We start from the raw sequence: 15,486 nt of genomic DNA on the forward strand, positions 1-15,486 counted from the left end.
TACATCTAGTCACTTTGTAAATTGGACTTGAAAATATCAAAAAGCGCCATATGGCAACCATAAAGTGCCCTTTGGGTACTATTTCCAGAATGGAAAGGCTGGGAAGAAGGAAAAGGGGACTATCATAATTTGTATAGTTGAAAATCTTAATTCAGTGGTTTAAAATCCCTCATCCCAGCCCCATTAATACTCTTCATAAATATCCTACTGACTACTGCAGAAGGCTACTATAACACAATAGAGAGCTGTTTAAGAGATCATTTAAAAGCTAAACTTTTATACCTAATTGCTTTTTATAAAGTCAACTTGTTGACACCATCATAAAGAGCCAAATGGCAACCAATAAAGTGCACTTTGGTCACCATTTCCACATTGGAAACACTGGGAAGAATGATAAGGGGACTACCATAAATTTCATGGTTGAAAACCATAATCCTAAGGTTTACAATCCACCCTCTTCTATAGTTCACCTCCCAGCCCCCTTGATATTCTTCATACTAACAGAACTCAAAGGCTACTGCGATGCTAAAAAGAGCTGTTTTAGGGCCAATTCAAAAGCTAATGTTTTGTATCTTAATGCTTTCTATAAAGTTGACTTGACAATGTTATGATAAAGTGCCATATGCCACTCAAAATTGCTCTTCGTTTTTTTCAATCTCTGTAAATAAAAATACCAAAAAAAGAGCCCTTTCCAATGAGAAAACTCCAAACAAAGATTTTTTTTATAAATCCAGGCTGGGACAATAACCAGGGGGCATGGGCACCCCCATCAATTGCTTCCAATAGAGCTAGCACACACAATATTGTGGATAGATGTTTAAAGGTCCAATTCAAAGCTATTAAATGCTTCAAATGCTTTTAAATGCTCTTTTCAACTACAAATCTACAAAAAGTATACTTAAATGACAAAAGGTTTTGAATTGAATCTTTGAAAATCTCTCTACAATGTCTCCTGCTTGCTAGTTCTAGTGGTGGCAATATAGGGGAGGGGTGTCACTGTCTCTGCCAAGAAATTGAAAAATGCCTTTTATGGAGTATTTTCACTGGAAAAAGCCAATTTTTGTATTTTTATTTGGGACCCAGAGTTTGAATTCAGCTGCATTAACACACTGCAGGGTCAACACAAGGACCTTAGTAATAAAAAAGCATTGTTAATCCAATGCAACTCAAAGTACATTATTTGGGTGTCATGATGGTGTTATCAAGCCAAATTTATAAAAAAAAACAAAAAACAATGAGGTATAAAAACTAGTTTTCAAATGAGCTCATTATCTGGCAACAATGTGGCATAGGTAAAAGTTCTAGTGGTGGCCCTTTAGGTGGGATACACCAGTTCTTTGACCCCTCTCCCCTAGTTTCTTATCCCTGCCTAGGCTATATCTTGAAAAACATCTTTTTTGGGGGGAGGGGGGTCTTTCCATGGAAAAGGCATTTTCATTGTGAATACAAAAATGGAAAAACAACCCAAGGTACACTTTTGAATGCAATATGGCACTTTACAATGATGTCAACTTTATAACAATCAATGAGGTAAAAAAAATAGCTTTTAGATGGGCCCTTAAACAGCTCTCTAGTGTGTTGCAGTAGCCTTCTTGTGCTGCTAGTCAGTAAATGATTTATGAATAAAATTAGGGGACTGCAAGGGAGGAATACAAAAGAGGGGGGGTATAAACATCAGAATTTGGGTTTTAAACCAAGGAGATTATGATAGTACCCTTTTCATTCTTCCCAGCCTTTCCATTCTGTAAATGGCACCCAAAATACAATTTTGGTTGCCATGCAACACTTTATGATGGTGTTGTCAAATTGAATGTATAAAACAATTATATATAAAAATTGGCTTTTAAGTAAACCTTTAAACAGCTCTCTATGATGTTCAATTAGCAGCAAAATCAAAGAATAAAACACTTAAGTGCTCTGTGTGCAATTATCCTGTTGTTCAAAGTTGGGAGTTCAAAGGGTCATGAATAGGAAAACAATTTTTCAACAATGGGAATTTTGATGGCTTACTTTTTGCTTTGACTCAGGGTAAATTTTCAAGGGTTTCTAGGTTCAATAAGCATAGCTTCCCCTTATTTCCAGATAACCTGCTTTTACCTTGCTAAAACAAAGTTGCAAAAAGCTTTTAAAGTGCTCTGAAAGTTCAATGGAATTCTCAGGTTGAACAACCTATTCAAACCCAATGCAATTTTAAATTTTTATTACTCTAGATGTCAGCACCAAGAATTGCTATTTGTGGTGCAATATGGCCATTTATGAAGGTTTTATTTTACATTATATGACAGTGTAGCCAATAAGATAGCCTGGACTTTAAAGTCATATCACCACAAGATGCAGCTTTCAAATGCTTACAAATCTACAAAAGGTATGGTTAAAAGATCAAAAGCTTTGAATTTGAGCCCTTTAAACAACTCTTAATTATGTTGCCTGTGTTTTGGTCCCAATGGTGGCAATTGAGATGGATGGGCATCCTTGCCTCCTTAGTTTTTTACCCCTGCCTAGACATTGAAAATTCCTTTTTTGGAGTTTTTTCATTGAAAAAAGCTCTTTTTGGTATTTTCATTAAAATAAACTGGAAATACTACCCAGAGTACACTGTTTGGGAGCCTTTTTGGGAGGGTAAGTTTAAACTTGCCTCTCATTTACATCAGAAATAAAATTTACCCTCACCCCCTAATGTGCAAATATATACCCTGAATTGGTAGCCTATATATAGGGGTTGGGGTAAGATTCATTTTTGACAAAAAAGATTATTATACTTGGAAAGAGCATAAAAAAAGGCATTGAGAGGTATGTTTACTTTATTTGTAAGTCAATAATATGAACTGCAAAAAATATATTTAAACAATAGTAGGCCTATGACAGTGAAAGAAGTAAGATAGCCTAAAGGTTTTCCCCCTGCATTATGGTTTTTCCCCCTAACTTGGATTATCATGTGTATTATGAAGTAAAATTGTTTTCTTAACATGTTTCTTTATGTATGGCTGGGGTCTTATGCTTATACCAAAGAGGGTTAACATTGGAGCTCACCTAACTTTCCCTGAGTAGCCTATGTGTTTGGCCCTGGATTCAATACTGAAAGTTTTGCTTTCCAAGACTAGCCTAACCCCTTTCCAAGATAGCAAAAAGAAGCTAAATGGTAAAGTTCTACCAAATCATATTATTGAGTTAGGAATAAAGTGAATACACCATTTGATGCCTTTTTTAAGGCTGATTATGAATATAATAATCATTTCTATCGGAAATGAATTTCAGCCCCCCCCCTATATATGCCAAGTCAGGGTTAGGTTAGGTTGTAGATATATATACCCTGAATTGGAATATATAGGGGGGGGGGGCTGAAATTCATTTCCAATAGAAATGATTAGCCTACTAGGCTAGCCTATATTTGTAATCAGCATAAAAAAGGCATTGAGTGGTATATTCACTTTATGCGTAAGTCAATAATATGATTTGGTCCTTTACCGCTAAACTAGAATTGGTAAAATTCTACTTTAGTTACTTTTGGCTATCTTGGAAAGGGGTTGGGTTAGGAAAATGAAACTTTCAGGGATAGATGTACAGGCTAAGGTTTGTCCCGGGAAGGTACTTTGAAGTACCTACCTCCACTCATCCCCCCCTCTATATACTGGTAAATTACTGCACATTACTAGTTTTTTTTAACTCATATTTCATCCTATATTACTATCATAAATATAAATCACTGCTTACCTTACACAACTTCTGCTTTTAACCTTGTTCATTAAAATATATTCCAAAATCCTATTTAAATCCTAAGCCATTTAATTTTCAACCCATGCCGACTTTCTTTATGGTATATGAAACCAGCTTTGTTGTGATGTCACGCTTGCCTTATCAGAAATCCTTACCCTTAAGGGTAGCAGGCACATGCCAAACAACTCTGTTGATAAGACCATTTAAACTGTATTAATTAAGGAAAGGATTTGACAAGAGAGACCAGTAAAAATAACCTAATCGTTTTTAGAGGACAAATTATGTCATGGGAAGATGTTTTTGAAATTCCCCTTCCACCCAAACTTAAAATTTTCTAAAATTCTACTTTAGAAGCTTTTAAAATATTTCTAAAGTACTAAAAGATAGAGTGCTAAAAACATCAGAATTGACTTCAGAGGACACATTATATCACGGGAAAAGGTTTTTGAAATCACGCTTCCCCAAACTCAAAATTTTCTAAAATTCTACTTAAGAAGCTTTTAAAATATTTCTAAAGTACTAAAAGATACAGTGCTAAAAACATCAGAATCGACTTCAGAGGACACATTATATCACGGGAAGATGTTTTTGAAATCCCCCCTCCCCCCAAACTCACAATTTTTCAAAATTCTACTTTAGAAGCTTTTAAAATATTTTAAATATTTCTAAAGCGCTACGACATAGAGCGCTACAGACATCAGAATCAACTTTAGAGGACAATTTATGTCATGGGAAGATGTTTTTTAAATCCCCCTTCCCCCCAAACTCAAAATTTTCAAAAATTCTATTTTAGAAGCTTTTTAAATATTTCTAAAGCACTAATAGATAGAGTGCTAAAAACATCATAATCGACTTCAGAGGACACGTTATATCACGTGAAGAGTTTTTTGAAATCACCCTTCCCCCCAAACTCAAAATTTTATAAAATTCTACTTTAGAAGCTTTTAAAATATTTCTAAAGTATTAATAGATACAGTGCTAAAAACATCATAATCGACTTCAGAGGACACGTTATTTCACGGGAAGATGTTTTTTAAATCCCCCTTCTCCCCAAACTCAAAATTTTCTAAAATTCTACTTTAGGAGCTTTTTAAATATTTCTAAAGCACTAATACATAGAGTGCTAGAAACATCATAATCGACTTAAGAGGACACGTTAAATCACGGGAAGAGGTTTTTAAAATCCCCCTTCCCCCAAACTCAAAGTTTTCAAAAATTTTACTTTCGAAGCTTTTTTACATATTTCTAAAGCTCTAAAAGAAACAGTGCTAAAAACATCAGAATCAACTTCAGAGGATACGTTATATCACGGGAAGAGGCTTTTAAAATCCCCTTCCCCCCAAACTCAAAATTTTCAAAAATTCTAGTTTAGGAGATTTTTAAATATTTCTAAAGCGCTAAAACATCGAGAGCTACAAATATCAGAATCGACTTCAGAGGACACGTTACCTCAAGGGACTATTTTTTTGAACTCCCCCGGCCCGCCACTCTCAAAATTTGGCGAAATTCTACTTTAGATGCTTTTTAAATATTTAAAATATTTGTAAAGCGCTACGACATCGAGCGCTACAGACATCAGAATACACTTGAGAGGACAATTTATGTCATGGGAAGATGTTTTTGAAATCCGCCTTCCCCCCAAACTCAAAATTTTCAAAAATTCTAGTTTAGAAGCTTTTTAAATATTTCTAAAGCACTAAGAGATAGAGAGCTAAAAACATCAAAATCGACTTCAGAGGACACGTTATAACACGGGAAGATGTTTTTGAAATCCCCCTTCACCCCAAACTCAAAATTTTCTAAAATTATACTTTAGAAGCTTTTAAAATATTTCTAAAGTATTAAAAGATACAGTGATAAAAACATCAGAATCGACTTCAGAGGACACGTTATATCACGGGAAGTTGTTTTTAAAATCCCCCTTCACCCAAAACTCAAAATTTTATAAAATTATACTTTAGGAGCTTTTTAAATATTTCTAAAGCACTAATAGATAGAGTGCTAAAAACATCAGAATCGACTAGGATATTTACATCTGTTAAGAAGTAACTATTTCAAATGCAGGAAAAACGCATACTAAGTTGACCTATCTTTCCAATATATTTATAACCTAATTCACTGTTATCTTTGTTCAACTATTCCCGCCGTTTAAGAATAAAACAATTAATTAATGCTTCAACAGATATTAGGAGTTACAGCTTCAGTCTGTAAATGACAATTATTGAGATATGTCTTGCAATTTTTGTGAAATAAATTTCTGTGGTGGTATCGTTCAATTTCCTACTGTTGAGGCAGTCTTAGGGTTGTATTATAACCATGGCATGTTATTGAGAAGCAGGAATTGCGATATTTGTTGGCAGATTTGCGTAAAATATATAAATTTGTTCCGTTGCCAGAAGTCTAGGCTTATACCTATCCGAGGTGGCCGTGAATATTCTCAGGTTAAGTGTAATTTTTCAAAATCGATCTATGACGAAACATGGATGGCTTGTTCACACCTTTCTGAGCTAGAAAATTTCCGTTTTTTTAGGATTTGGCTTCAAATACAGCCTCCAAGGAAGGATTTCATGATCAACAATGTTACTTGTTGTAAACAAACCTTTGTGGATTGGAGCCAGTTCTGAAGAGAGGTTTGTATGTACATATGTCATTCAAACTTCGCTCCTTTGGGAGGAGGAGTCATTGTTGAGATAGATGAAGCCCAATTTGGGAAGCGTAAATATAATAGTGGTCAGATTGTCAAGGGTAAATGGGTATTTGGTGGAATAGAGCGAGGAACTGGTAATTCATTCATGGTTTCTGTGCTGGATAGAAGTAGTGCCACGTTGTTGGGAATTATCCAAAACCGAATCCTGCCAGGGACAACAATTATCAGCGACTGTTGGAGGGCCTACGATTGCCTGGCTAGCCAGGGCTATCAGCATTTACGCGTCAACCACAGCATAAATTTTGTTGACCCTGCAACAGGTGCTCACACACAAAACATCGACAGAGACTGGCGTTACGTTCAAGACAATAGACCCAGATATGGCAGAAGAGAAGAACAGATGGAACGATATATGGCAGAGCACTATTTAAAAAAAAAAAATTCAATCTCCTTGAGAATGCAACATTTCATGAAACATATATTTGAGATTTATAACCACAACTAATTTGTTTTTTTATGGGTATTGTTTACTAATTAATTTTTAAAACATTGTAACAGAAAATTTGGCAATATACTGTATCTAACCCCATTTGTTCTTAAAGCAATTCAAATGTTTTTGTCCAAATAGTTTAGTGTAACAATCTTCAGTCTTGAAGCTACTAGACGTTATTAGAGTGTAAATAGGGAGGGGGAAAGAGTGGGCAGAAGTAAATATTGGACTATAGATTATTCGGTACTTGTGCATTATAAATAACCCACCACTATACACGAAAGAAGTTAAGTTTGGTTACTGGTAATGAAATAAAATAAAATAGGATGAAAATATAATAGATTAGAAACAAAGTTGGGCTATATATTTGCACATTAGGGGGTGGGGCGCAATTCAGAGCATATATTAAATATGTAACCTAACCTAGGTACCTTTGTCCCTCCCTAAACCCAAAAAACAACAGTTTAAATATTGTAAACGCAATAAGAAATCACGCTTTGCGATCCATTTGTCTAACAAATACCCGTTTGTCAGGTTTCCTTGTACAGTCTATAGCAGTGGGTTATTTATAATGCACAAGTACTGAATAATCTATATTCGTTTTGATTATTTTTTTTTGGAAACCCCTTAACATTTTGAGTTGGGTAACCACATAAAAAATATTCAAATAGCTTAATCCTATAATGTTGAAAAATTTTGCTTTTCTTTCTTACATCCGAGATTTAAAATATGTAAAAAATGTTGGAACTTATATAAAAATTTTCTTTCGAGGGTGCAAAGGTTAGTTGAAAGGAGATTTGATAGCGGGGGCGGGGGCGCCCCGCCCGCGGTGGTCACCAACCTGCTTGCAGTGCCCCTGCTTCTACTAATCTAAGCTGACCATTTCGTTGCAACGTGTTGCACCGGAATAATACTCTAAAATCTGGTTGATAAATTGCATGTCTAACAAATTTGTCTGAGTTTTGTAAAAGGGGGAAACAACCCCTAAAAGTAAAAGATTTTAATAAAACTCATACCATCAAATTTGTGGTTCTTGGCGAATACCCACCGGAAATTCCCCCCGGAAAATACCTCCCCGCAGAAAATATCCCCCCCCCCACGGGAAATACCCTCACGGAAAATCCCCCTCCCCCCCAAAAAATACCCCCGTGGAAAATAAGGCTTTTCAAATTACCAACCAGATTTTAGAGTATGAAGGGGGAATGGGATGAATGGTAAGGGGGATTTCTAAAACTTTGAATAACCTTTAAAAATTTTTGAGTTATAGCAATGGAACCTTACAAAATAGATCTTCTGTTTAAATGAAGTACAACAAAATTATTTTCAGATTCAAAAATTTGCTCAATCCCAACTTACAAGGTTTTAAATGTATGCAATTACATGTCCAGAATTTTGGAAATAAAACATTGATATGGCTCAAAATTCTGCTCATACAACTGGAATTGTATTTTCAGAGCTAAAGACAAAGAAAAAGCAACTGATAACTGAAAATTAAGTTAAAATGTTGTTTTGTCAAAATTTCAATGGGTATTTCAAAAACATCTTCCCATGACATAAAAAACATCTTCCCGTAACATAAATTGTCCTCTAAAGTTGATTCTGATGTTTGTAGCGCTCTATGTCTTAGCGCTTCATCTTCACAAACATCTTCCCATAACATAATTTATCCTCTACAGTTGATTATGATGTTTGTAGCACTCTATGTCTTAGCGCTTTAGAAATATTTAAAAAAACTTCAAAAGCAAAATTTTGGAAAATTTTGAGTTTGGGGGAAGGGGGATTTCAAAAACATCTTCCCATAACATAATTTGTCCTCTGAAGTCGATTCCGATAGTTGTAGCGCTCTATCTATTAGTGCTTTGGAAATATTTAAAAAGCTTCTAAAGTAGAATTTTGGAAAATTTTGAGTTTGGGGGGAAGGGGGATTTCAAAAACATCTTTCCATAATATAATTTGTCCTCTAAAGATGATTCTGATGTTTGTAGCGCTCTATGTCTTAGCGCTTTAGAAATATTTAAAAAGCTCCTAAAGTAGAATTTTAGAAAATTTTGAGTTTGGGGGGAAGGAGGATTTTAAAAACCTCTTCCCGTGATATAACGTGTCCTCTGAAGTCGATTCTGATGTTTTTAGCACTCTATCTATTAGAGCTTTAGAAATATTTTAAAAGATACTAAAGTAGAATTTTGGAAAATTTTGAGTTTGGGGGGAAGGAGGATTTTAAAAACCTCTTCCTGTGATATAACGTGTCCTCTGAAGTCGATTCTGATGTTTTAGCACTCTATGTTTTAGCGCTTTAGAAATATTTAAAAAGCTCCTAAAGTAGAATTTTAGAAAATTTTGAGTTTGGGGGGATGGGGTATTTTAAAAGCTGTTCCCGTGATATAACGTGTCCTCTGAAGTCGATTCTGATGTTTTTAGCACTGTATCTTTTAGCGCTTTAGAAATATGTAAAAAATCTTCGAAAGTAAAATTTTGGAAAATTTTGAGTTTGGGTGAAGGGGGATTTTAAAAACCTCTTCCCGTGATATAACGTGTCCTCTGAAGTCGATTCTGATGTTTTTAGCACTGTATGTGTTAGAGCTTTAGAAATATTTAAAAAGCTCCTAAAGTAGAATTTTAGAAAATTTTGAGTTTGGGGAGAAGGGGGATTTTAAAAACCTCTTCCCGTGATATAGCGTGCCCTCTGAAGTCGATTCTGATGTTTTTAGCACTGTATCTTTTAGTACTTTAGAAATGTTTTAAAAGCTTCTAAAGTAGAATTTTAGAAAATTTTGAGTTTGGGGGCAAGGGTGATTTTAAAAACCTCTTCCCGTGATATAACGTGTCCTCTGAAGTCGATTCTGATGTTTTTAGCACTGTATGTGTTAGAGCTTTAGAAATATTTAAAAAATCTTTGAAAGTTAAATTTTGGAAAATTTTGAGTTTGGGGAGAAGGGTGATTTTAAAAAACTCTTCCCGTGATATAACGTGTCCTCTGAAGTGGATTGTGATGTTTTTAGCTCTCTATCTTTTATTGCTTTATAAATATTTTAAAATCTCCTAAAGTAGAATTTTAGAAAATTTTGAGTTTGGTGAGAAGGGGGATTTTAAAAACTCTTCCCGTGATATAACGTGTCCTCTGAAGTCGATTCTGATGTTTTTAGCACTGTATCTTTTAGTACTTTAGAAATATTTTAAAATCTTCTAAAGTATAATTTTAGAAAATTTTGAGTTTGGGGGGAGGGGTGATTTCAAAAACCTCTTCCCGTGATATAAATTGTCCTCTGTAGTTGATTCTGATGTTTTTAGCACTCTATGTATTAGTGCTTTAGAAATATTTAAAAAGCTTCTAAAGTAGAATTTTAGAAAATTTTGAGTTTGGGGGGACGGGGGATTTCAAAAACATCTTCCCATGAAATAAATTGTCCTCTGAAGTTGATTCTGATGTCTGTAGCGCTGTATGACGTCGCGCTTTAGAAATATTTAAAATATTTTAAAAGCTTCTAAAGTAGAATTTTGAAAAATATTGAGTTTGGGGGGAGGGGGGATTTCAAAAAAATCGTCCCGTGATATAATGTGTCCTCTGACGTCGATTCTGATGTTTTTAGTACTCTATGTCTTAGTGCTTTAGAAATATTTAAAAAGCTCCTAAAGTAGAATTTTAGAAAATTTTGAGTTTGGGGGGAAGGGGATTTTAAAAGCCTCTTCCCGTGATATAACGTATCCTCTGAAGTAGATTCTGATGTTTTTAGCACTGTATCTTTTGGCGCATTATAAATATCTAAAAAAGCTTCGAAAGTAAAATTTTGGAAAATTTTGAGTTTGGGGGCCGGGGGATTTTAAAAACCTCTTCCAGTGATATACCGTGTCCTCTGAAGACGATTCTGATGTTTGTAGCGCTCTATGTCTTAGCGCTTTAAAAATATTTAAAAAGCTTCTAAAGTAAAATTTTGTAAAATTTTGAGTTTGGGGGGAAGGGGGATTTCAAAAACATCTTCCCATAACATACTTTATCCTCTAAAGTTGATTCTGATTTTTTTATCACTCTATTTATTAGCGAATTTGAAATTACTTAAAAAGCTTCTAAATTAAAATTTTTTAAAATTTTGAGTTTGGGGGGAAGGGGTATTTTCAAAACATCTTCACGTGATATAACTTGTCCTCTGAAGTTATTTCTGTTGTTTTTAGCGCTCTATGTCTTAGTACTTTAGAAATATTTAAAAAGCTCCTACAGTATAATTTTAGAAAATTTTGAGTTTGGGGGGAAGAGGGATTTCACAAACATCTTCCCATAACATAATTTATCCTCTACAGTTGATTCTGATGTTTGTAGCACTCTATGTCTTAGCGCTTTAGAAATATTTAAAAAAACTTCAAAAGCAAAATTTTGGAAAATTTTAGAGTTTGGGGGAAGGGGGATTTCAAAAACATCTTCCCATAACATAATTTGTCCTCTGAAGTCGATTCCGATTTTTGTAGCGCTCTATCTATTAGTGCTTTGGAAATATTTAAAAAGCTTATAAAGTAGAATTTTGGAAAATTTTGTGTTTGGGGGGAAGGGGGATTTCAAAAACATCTTTCCATAATATAATTTGTCCTCTAAAGATGATTCTGATGTTTGGAGCGCTCTATGTCTGAGTGCTTTAGAAATATTTTAAAACCTCCTAAAGTAGAATTTTGGAAAATTTTGAGTTTGGGGGAAAGGGGGATTTAAAAAACCTCTTCCCATGATATAATATGTCATCTGAACTCGAGTCTGATGTTTGTATTACTCTATGTATTAGTGATTTAGAAATATTTAAACAGCTACTAAAATAGAATTTTTGAAAATTTTGAGTTGGGGGGGTAGGGGGATTTTAAAAACCTCTTCCCGTGATATAACGTGTCCTCTGAAGTCGATTCTGATGTTTTTAGCACTGTATGTCTTAGTGCTTTATAAATATTTAAAAAGCTCCTAAAGTATAATTTTATAAAATTTTGAGTTTTGGGGGATGGGGTTTTTTAAAATCTTTTCCCGTGATATAACGTGTCCTCTGAAGTCGATTCTGATGTTTTTAGCACTCTATCTTTTAGCACTTTAGAAATATGTAAAAAATCTTCGAAAGTAAAATTTTGGAAAATTTTGAGTTTGGGGGAAGGGGGATTTTAAAAACCACTTACCGTGATATAACGTGTCCTCTGAAGTCGATTCTGATGTTTTTAGCACTCTATGTGTTAGTGCTTTAGAAATATTTAAAAAGCTACTAAAGTAGAATTTTAGAAAATTTTGAGTTTGGGGAGAAGGGTGATTTTAAAAACCTCTTCCCGTGATATAACGTGCCCTCTGAAGTCGATTCTGATGTTTTTAGCACTGTATCTTTTAATACTTTAGAAATATTTTAAAAGCTTCTAAAGTAGAATTTTAGAAAATTTTGAGTTTGGGGGAAGGGGGCTTTTAAAAACCTCTTCCCGTGATATAACGTGTCCTCTGAAGTCGATTCTGTTGTTTTTAGCACTCTATGTCTTAGTTCTTTAGAAATATTTAAAAAGCTCCTAAAGTAGAATTTTAGAAAATTTTGAGTTTGGGGGGAAGGGGGATTTTAAAAACCTCTTCCCGTGATATAACGTGTCCTCTGAAGTAGATTCTGATGTTTTTAGCACTGTATCTATTAGTACTTTAGAAATATTTTAAAAGCTTCTAAATTAGAATTTTAGAAAATTTTGAGTTTGGGGGGAAGGGGGATTTCAAAAACCTCTTCCCGTGATATAACGTGTCCTCTGAAGTTGATTTTGATGTTTTTAGCACTCTATCTATTAGTGCTTTAGAAATATTTTAAAAGCTTCTAAAGTAGAATTTTGGAAAATTTTGAGTTTGGGGGGACGGGGGATTTCAAAAACATCTTCCCTTGACATAACGTGTCCTCTAAAGTTGATTCTGATGTCTGTAGCGCTCGATGTAGTAGCGCGTTAGAAATATTTAAAATATTTAAAAAGCTTCTAAACTAGAATTTTGGAAAATTTTGAGATTGGGGGGAGGGGGGATTTCAAAAAAATATTCACTTGATAAAACGTGTCCTCTGACGTCGATTCTGATGTTTTTAGCACTCTATGTTTTAGTGATGTAGAAATATTAAAAAAGCTCCTAAAGTAGAATTTGAGAAAATTTTGAGTTTGGGGGGAAGGGGATTTTAAAAGCCTCTTCCCGTGATATAACATATCCTCTGTAGTTGATTCTGATGTTTTTAGCACTGTTTCTTTTAGCGCTTTAGAAATATGTAAAAAGCTTCGAAAGTATAATTTTGGAAAATTTTGAGTTTGGGGGAAGGGGGATTTTAAAAACCTCTTCCTGTGATATAACGTGTCCTCTGAAGTCGATTCTGATGTTTTTAGCACTGTCTGTCATAGTGGTTTAGAAATATTTAAAAATCTCCTAAAGCAGAATTTTAGAAAATTTTGAGTTTGGGGTGTATGGGGATTTTAAAATCCTCTTCCCGTGATATAACGTGTCCTCTGAAGTCGATTCTGATGTTTTTAGCACTGTATCTTTTAATACTTTAGAAATATTTTAAAAGCTTCTAAAGTAGAATTTTAGAAAATTTTGAGTGTGGGGGGAAGGGTGATTTCAAAAACCTCTTCCCGTGATATAACGTGTCCTCTGAAGTCGATTCTGATGTTTTTAGCACTCTATCTATTAGTGCTTTAGAAATATTTAAAAAGCTTCTAAAGTAGAATTTTGGAAAATTTTGAGTTTGGGGGAAAGGAGGATTTCAAAAACATCTTCCCATGAAATAAATTGTCCTCTGAAGTTGATTCTGATGTATGTAGCGCTCTATGTCGTAGCGCTTTAGAAATATTTAAAATATTTTAAAAGCTTCTAAAGTAGAATTTTGAAAAATTTTGAGTTTGGGGGGAGGGGGATTTCAAAAACATTGTCCCGTGATATAATGTGTCCTCTGAAGTCAATTCTGATGTTTTTAGCACTCTATCTTTTAGTACTTTAGAAATATTTTAAAAGCTTCTAAAGTAGAATTTTAGAAAATTTTAAGTTTGGGTGGAAGGGGACTTTCAAAAACATCTTTCCATGACATAATTTGTCCTCTAAAAAAGATTAGGTTATTTTTACTGGTCTCTGTTGTCAAATCCTTTCCTTAATTAATAGGCTACAGTTTAAATGGTCTTATCAACAGAGTTGTTTGGCATGTGCCTGCTACCCTTAAGGGTAAGGATTTCTGATAAGGCAAGTGTGACATCACAACAAAGCTGGTTTCATATACCATAAAGAAAGTCAGCAGGGGTTGAAAATTAAATGGCTTAGGATTTAAATAGGATTTTGGAATATATTTTAATGAACAAGGTTAAAAGCAGAAGTTGTGTAAGGTAAGCAGTGATTTATATTTATGATAGTAATATAGGATGAAATATGAGTTAAAAACAACTAGTAATGTGCAGTAATTTACCATTATATAGAGGGGGGGGGGGGATGAGCGGAGGTAGGTACTTCAAAGTACCTTCCAGGGACAAACCTTAGCATGTACATCCATCCCTGAAAGTTTCATTTTCCTAACCCAACCCCTTTCCAAGATAGCCAAAAGTAACTAAAGTAGAATTTTACCCTAGAATTTTACTCGAAAGAGATTAAAACATGAAATTTAGCAGTACTACTTTTATTTTATAAGTGGTCAACCCCTGGTACAGACATGCTTTAGGTAACCCTTGTGCAGGCTAACTGGTAAGTTGGCCTATTCTCACACAATAAGATTCATTTTTTCATCCAAACATGATATATGAGCAAAATCTTTAAACCATAAACTTATTACAATTAATAACCTTAAACGGCTGATTTTCTTCAGTATATAGCACGCTATTCAAAATCAAATATTTTGCTGAACACCAGTTTTTGAGGGTTGCCAGCCACTCAGTTAAAAAAATCACTCTATTTTGGTGATTTGTTGATTGATTTTCTTCAATAACTACTACTACTAACAACTCACCGCAGCACCAAGCCGCCCGAGGCAAATACAGCTGCGCACGCTCCTCCTCCATCCCAATCTATTCAAAGCCTCCCTTTTTACACCCGCCCATGAAGTTCCCATTTCCTTTAAATCTTTCTTTATGACGTCCTCCCACCCCAGACGAGGACGACCTGCTTTCCGTTTAGCCCTAGACGGCTGGCCGAAAAGAACAATCTTCGGAAATCTTTAATCCTTCATCCGCACAACGCGCCCTAGCCACCTCAACCTTTCTTTCATTATAGCCCTAGAGAGCGGTATTGAACCACGTTTTTCGTATAGCCTATTGTTTGAAATACGGTCAGTCAGCCGGGTACCCAGAACAATTTCTGTCAGCCGGGTACCCTTAAGCAATTTTTCTGGAAAACATCTAGCAAATATTCATCCGCTTTTCTGCGCGCCCAAGCTTCAGAGCCATATTTGACCAATGTCATAACTGTAGCTTCTAATATTCTAATCTTGGTTAACAGACTTATCTTCCTATTCTTTCAAACTTTTTTTAACTGTGAAAAAACACCCTGAGCCTTGGCTATTCTACTTTCGACATCTTCAGTGCTCCCACCATCTCTACTAATAATACTACTAAGGTAAGTGAAGCTGTCCACCTGATCAATCTTTTCATTACACAACTTCACCTTTTCATCTTCACTTATTCCTAGCCTTAGTGA

At 34.7% G+C, this 15,486-nt stretch overlaps 1 protein-coding gene across 2 annotated transcripts in view; it reads right to left on the reverse strand.

Annotated features, from left to right (window-relative positions):
• The window catches only part of LOC148941106 (high affinity copper uptake protein 1-like), a 109,963-nt gene extending 95,262 nt beyond the window's left edge, over positions 1-14,701 (reverse strand). Inside the window, exon 1 of one of the 2 annotated variants that reach the window (XM_089104664.1) lies at positions 14,637-14,701. The gene's annotated coding sequence lies outside the window, so the exon portion shown is untranslated. Of the gene's footprint in view, positions 1-14,626 lie in introns of both variants that reach the window. The other variant, XM_089104663.1, reaches the window with a different exon arrangement.
• Between the last annotated feature and the right edge of the window lie 785 nt (positions 14,702-15,486).

The sequence above is a fragment of the Artemia sp. Qi Xiang Cuo genome, chromosome 18, assembly GCF_049724085.1.
Source record: "Artemia sp. Qi Xiang Cuo chromosome 18, ASM4972408v1, whole genome shotgun sequence".
Lineage (NCBI taxonomy): Eukaryota > Metazoa > Arthropoda > Branchiopoda > Anostraca > Artemiidae > Artemia > Artemia sp. Qi Xiang Cuo.